This window comes from Sciurus vulgaris, assembly GCF_902686455.1.
Source record: "Sciurus vulgaris genome assembly, chromosome: 11".
Classification (NCBI taxonomy): Eukaryota; Metazoa; Chordata; class Mammalia; order Rodentia; family Sciuridae; genus Sciurus; species Sciurus vulgaris.
This window is the reverse complement of record NC_136472.1, coordinates 113,686,188-113,692,187: the sequence shown is the minus strand read 5'-3', so window position 1 is coordinate 113,692,187 and position 6,000 is coordinate 113,686,188.

Below are 6,000 nucleotides of genomic sequence, written 5' to 3'. Positions count from 1 at the left end.
GTTATTTAAAGGAGCATCATCTTAAAAATAAAAATTAGAAATTCATGAGCTTGACCTCTTCATGAAGAGGGACAGATAAGTGCAGTCCTGCATTCACTGGACAACACCATCAGGTGAGAATTCTCAGGCGCACAAGTGAGGGGATTGCCTGACATCATTAACACACAGGGACTATCGGCAATGTTAAGTTCTCACACATTTCTTCAAAGAACAATGGTAATTTTTAAAAAATTTAAAGAAATATCTGCTAGTTTGAGTGCTCACAATAAGTGCAATGATTCTCAACCTCAGCAATACTGGCTTGTTGGGCACATGATTCTTTGAAGTGGGGGCAGGGGCTCCTGTGCCCCGCAGGGCCTTTGGCACCATCCCTAATGTCTTCCCACTACATGCCAGTAGCTCCTCCCCCAGTAACAACCAAAAATGGCTCCGGACACTGCCAAATGTCCCCTGGAAAAGAAAACCGCTCCCTGTCAAGGACCACTGCTGTGGACCAAGGCTTGGCAAAGCTTTTCTGTAAATAGCAAGTATTTCAGGCTTTGAGGGCCACAGAGAGTCTCTGCACAAACTCATCCTCCTTAAAACTGAAACAACTATTCTCAGCTTGTGAGTTGTACAAAAACAGACAGCTGGTCAGTTTGCTCACCCCTTTTATGGACTTCACACATTCCTCGCTTCATAGATTTTTCTCTTCAGTGTGATTTCTCGCATGAGGAATAGAGCGCAAGAACAAAAAGATTTCCCCCATCACTGCACTGACAAAAATTCTCCCTAGTGTGTCCAGAAAGTTGAGAAAGTGTTGCTGAAATTGTTTTCTGTTTGCTTGTTTTGTGGGGTGGACCCCAGGGCCTCAGGCGTGCTAGGCAAGCACTCGACCACAGGCTGCAGTCCGGCCTGCTGAAGTTATTTTGACAGTCAATGCCAAGTTTAAAATCTAGATGGATGCTGAAGGCTCTTCCACACCAGATCCATCCCTGCGGCATGTGTTCTCCCCCATCTCCAAAGCGACAAGAAACCTGTCTTCTTACAGGCTTCACACACACTGGCTTCCTCCTGCGTTCCATGAACTCTTGTGTCTGTGTGAGAGCTTGTGAAAGATTCCTCCTCCCTCACGTCCAAAGGTTGCTTTCTGATCTGAGTGTTCCCATCTCCTAACAGAGTGCTCACTGGAGCCTTTTCCACACTGAGGCCGGGAAGAGCTTCTCTGCCGGGTGAGTCTTTGCGTAGCTCCCGAGGCATGAGTGTTGCTGAAGGCCTTCCCACAATGGTCACACTCCCAGGGCCTCTCTCCCGAGTGACTTCTCACGTGGGTCTTCAGGGTGGACTGGTTCCTGAAGGCTTTCCCACACTGCCGACACTCCACACGCGTCTTTGCGAGATGGATGCTCGTGGGTCTCCTCCGTGACAGATAATCACCAAAGATTTCCCCACAGGCTGCACATTCATAGCGTCTTTCTTGAGCGTGCGTCTTCCTGTGTGCAGTGAGGTTTGAGCTGGCGCCGAAGGCTTTCCCACAGAGATCGCACGCACCTACAGGGTTTCTCTCCTGTGTGAAAATTCATGTGTCTTCAGGATGGACTGGTTTCGGAAGGCCTTCCCACACTGGTGACATTCCACAGGCTACTTCACATTGTGGATGCTCACGTGTTTCCTCCGTGACAAGAGGTCACCAAAGGATTTCCCACATTCATTTGCATTCACAGGTTTTCCCCACCATTGTGCAAATGAAAGTTAGACTTCCAGCAGAAGGCTTTGCCGACTGTGTGCACTCATAGGGCTTCTCCCCGTGTGGTTCCTGACGTGTTCCTTCAGGTGTGAGGGGTGCTGGAGGGCCTTCCCACAGCCCTGACACTCACAGGGCTGCTCCCCGGTGTGTGTTCGCTTGTGTGCAATGAGGTGGCAGCTCCTGCTATAGGCCTTGCCCCACTCGTCACACTTGTAGGGTCTCTCGCCAGTGTGGACCCTCGGGGTCAAGAGGGTGCGGAAGGTGTGCCCACACTGACTACAGTCGAAGGGCTTCTCTTTGCGGTGTGTCCGCACATGGCTCCTGAGTGCGCAAGCGTTGTTGAAGGCCGTCCCGCAGTCGCTGCAGCCGTAGGGCCTCTCCCGGTGTGTATCCTCCTGTGCCGGGTGAGGGAGGCGCCCCTGCTGAAGGCCTCCTGGCACTGCTGACACTCGTGCCTCTTCCTCCCTCCATACGCACATGCTGGGTGAGAGGCATCCTGCTCTCCAAAGCTGCTGGTGGTAGGGCCTCTTGCCAGGGTGCCTCCCCGTGTGCTGCGTAAGTGAGCAGCCATGTTGATGACGACTTCAGACAAGTGGGTGCTTGAAGTGGATCTCTCCCCAAGGAGCTCTGTCCAGTGTCACACCACTGGATGTTTCATTCCCCAAAATACCTTCCATGAGAATTGACCACTTGGTCTTAGGTGGAGTCTCCCAGTCTGGACAGGTGCCTTGCTGAATGCCCCCTCCTCTGTCCTCAGCTCTTCTTCTTGCTCCAAGTGTGAGACGGGGCTGGGTTTCCAACCTGATACCCCAGTGAAGTGAGGTTGCTCTAGTTCTCCAGCATCACAGCCTTGTACAGTTTTCTCTGAGAGGAACCCAGCAGCGGCCACTCCTTCTCAGCGAAGGCCACAGCTGCATCCTGGAAAGTCACGGATTCCGGAGAAGAAACATGGGTTGGTGTATCAGGCTCCAAACCATGGCAAGCAAACAGGTCTAAATTCTGGGGACAAGAACGGTGTTTTGAAGAAAGTGGAAATTCTGACTCTTGGAGACACGCAGGGTCCTGGGTGGGCACAGCAAATGTGGAAGACAAACCAAGAGCTGCCATCCTGTGCCAATGAGTCAGTTTCCTAAGCAGCAGGGCACTGGGGAAGCAGGAAGCTATCTCCCGATTTCACAGCACTCTGCAAGCTGGCATCTTAATGACTGCCACTTTCACAGCTCATCAAGTGCTGAATGAGAGTCATCAAAAGCCGGACACAGAGACACAGTGGGAAGACTGGGGCTGGGTGGGGAGCACAGGTACAGGGCTGGGGTACAATCGAGGGAGCAGAGGTCTCGGAAGCTGCTGCCAGAGGGATAAGAAGTTCATAGGACAGGCCCCATATGCTGCGGGGAAGCCGAGGGTCCCCAGCAGATGGAAGGGAGAAGCCGTAGACCTCTCCTTTGCCCATATGTCTTACTGTAATTGCCTCTCGAGAGTAATGGCTTCTGCTTCATTTCTTCATATATTTTTGACCATTCGTATTTCTGCTGTAAAGTGCCTGTTTGGTTCCTTTGCCCATTTATTCATTGGGTTCTTTGGTTTTGTGGTGTTAGTTTTTTGAATTCACAAAGGGCTTCTTTTACCTGGTGAAATATGCTTGGCATAACGCTTTGCGCTAAAGAGTCATCTCAGCGGTTATGAGCAGGAGAGAGATGAGGTTTAATTACAGAACAGGCCTCCTATACTTATGCTCTAGCAAGAAACCAGAGCAGTTGCTGGGTTTGTAGGGTAACGCCTCCAAGTCAAACAATCTCACTAATGCCAGGGCCTCTCCATGATCCAATGAGAGCCACCCTGAAGCCCCAAAGGAAGAGTGGAAAGCTACCTTTAAATTCTAAACATCACTGCTTCTTGATTTCCTGCACTTGCTGGGAATGGATCCTGTTATGGTTTGGACGAGTGTTTCCCAAAGATCCATGTGTTTAAGGCTTCACCCCAGGAGGGTGCTATTGGGAGGTGGTGGAATCTTTGAAAGATGGTGCCTGGAAGGATGTCCTTTAGGTCAGGTTTAGTTGTACCTTAGAAGGAGATTGTGAGTTCCCAACCTCTCAGTGTCACTGCTTTCTGGCACATGACGTAAATGGTTTGCTGCACCACATGCTCCCACCACGATGTGCCACCCTCCCTCAATCAGAGGCCCCAAGCTGGAACCTTCAGAACCTTAAGCCACAATACACCTTTTTTCTTTATAAGTTAATTGCCTCAAGTATTTCATTATAGTAATGCAAACACAACTAATACAATACCCTGACATTTTCCATTATAACCTAATTACTATCAAATGTACAAAACCTGAGTGATGCAGAAGATATTTTGTGCTTCCAGGAATGACCTGGGGACTATCTACATGGGTCCGAGTAATTGCTTTATGATTTCACTGTATTAAATCCAATAAGATCCCTTTCCACTAACTGTGGTTAGGTATCCCTATAGCATGATATTAAGAAACCACCATAAAGTAAGTTTTCTACTGAACCCTGTTCAAGATCAGCGCAGAATCACAGGCAAACAAATTTAACTGAACCTTGCTCTAGTGCCACCAGGTGGCGCTGTTTTCCAGCCTCTGAGGGCCTCTATTGGGCATAGGGAGAATTTGCTTACTGTATGTATTCTGTCTCCTGTCTGGTTGGAGAATCTTGCCATTTGACCTGGCTCTCTCTTGCCTTCCAAATAGCTTTCCCTAAAAGCTCCCAAGATACCTCCTACAATCAGAGGTCTAAGTGGTCGATAATCAGAATTAGTACTAATCTCAAAGTAGATAAAGATAAGTGAGTTCCACCAAGAAAAGTTCCCAAGAGTGTTCCTGGGGGCTCACTCTTGGTAGTAGGGTGCCATTGGTACAGAAGTTAAAGCTATTCCATAAATTGGAGAAAATCTTGGGTTTTGTAACCATTCAGACCTCCCAGGCATTCAGATGGGTAGAAGATGTGGAAGAGAACATTTGTGACCAACAAAAGCACTTAATGGCTCATCATGAAGCTCTAGGTCTCTCTGCCCACATTGGAGACCTACAAACAGTGCTGAACAAAACTGAACACTGTCTTGTCTTTCCCCTGACTTTACTACTACAAACACTACATTTAAAAAGTGACTACTTTTTCTATAGATCCTGCTCCTGGATACACTAAGGAAGTTTCTCAGGAGGAAAGAACACAGGAGGTATTTCTGGGAGCAGCTAACAGTTGGTTTGTAGCCAATCTGGTGGCTTTTAAAAATTTTTTTTAATTTTTTGGTACAGAGGATTGAACCCTGAGCTGCATCCCCTGCCCTTTGTGTTTTTTTACTTTGAAACAGGGTTTCACTAAATTGGTCATGGTCTTGCTAAGTTGCTGAGGCTGGCCTCAAACTTGTGATCCTCCTGTTCCAACCTCCCGAGTCCTGGGATTGTAGGTGCATGCCATCACTCCTGGTCGTTTTCCAATCTTCATGATTCTTTTGGTGGGCTATCCAGGTAACCATGACTTATGTTACCACGCTAACGACAAAAATGGATGCCCCTTTAAATCAAACCATTTTATAGTGACCCATGGTCCTTAATTGCAGTCATGCCTGGAACAAAGACTATGACCAATTGAACTAGAATAGTATTCAACTATCTTTATTGTCTGAACTTTGGTTTGATTTTGTCAGTTAAGTTCATGGAGATGCATGTCAAGAAGCATACTTCCAAAAAAAAAAAAATACACTTTTACAAATAACCTTTCGAAACTCACCCTTTCCGTGTACGGTAATGAATACGTGCTTGAAACAGGGTCACGTGGCTACATATACTGAAACTAGAAAAAAAATCTCAAAACCTTTTGGGATGTTTCTTACTTTTGAAAAGACTTATATTTTCCTCAGGGAAATAATTAATTCTTACAATGAAAATGGGAAATAAGTCAATGAAAAGTTATTCCTATAATAATTAAATAGTTGTTTTAAAGGAAATAACAGAGACAATCCCCGCCTAACATGGTTCCACTTACGGTTTTTTGACTTTACAGTGGCGCAAAAGTGATAAACATTCAACACCACATTCAAAAAGCAGCAGCAGCAGACTTCAGTTTGGTTGGGGTTCTCTTGCAAATTGCCACTGTAATCATCTCCCTGGTGTCACATCCCTTCAAGAGTCCTAACCGCTCCTCCTTTGTATGCACAGAACGACAAACACATGAAGAAAGCATAAAGCACTACCCAACAAATTTGATTTTGTGAATTGTGAATTCCATACTGAGACAAAACAAGTC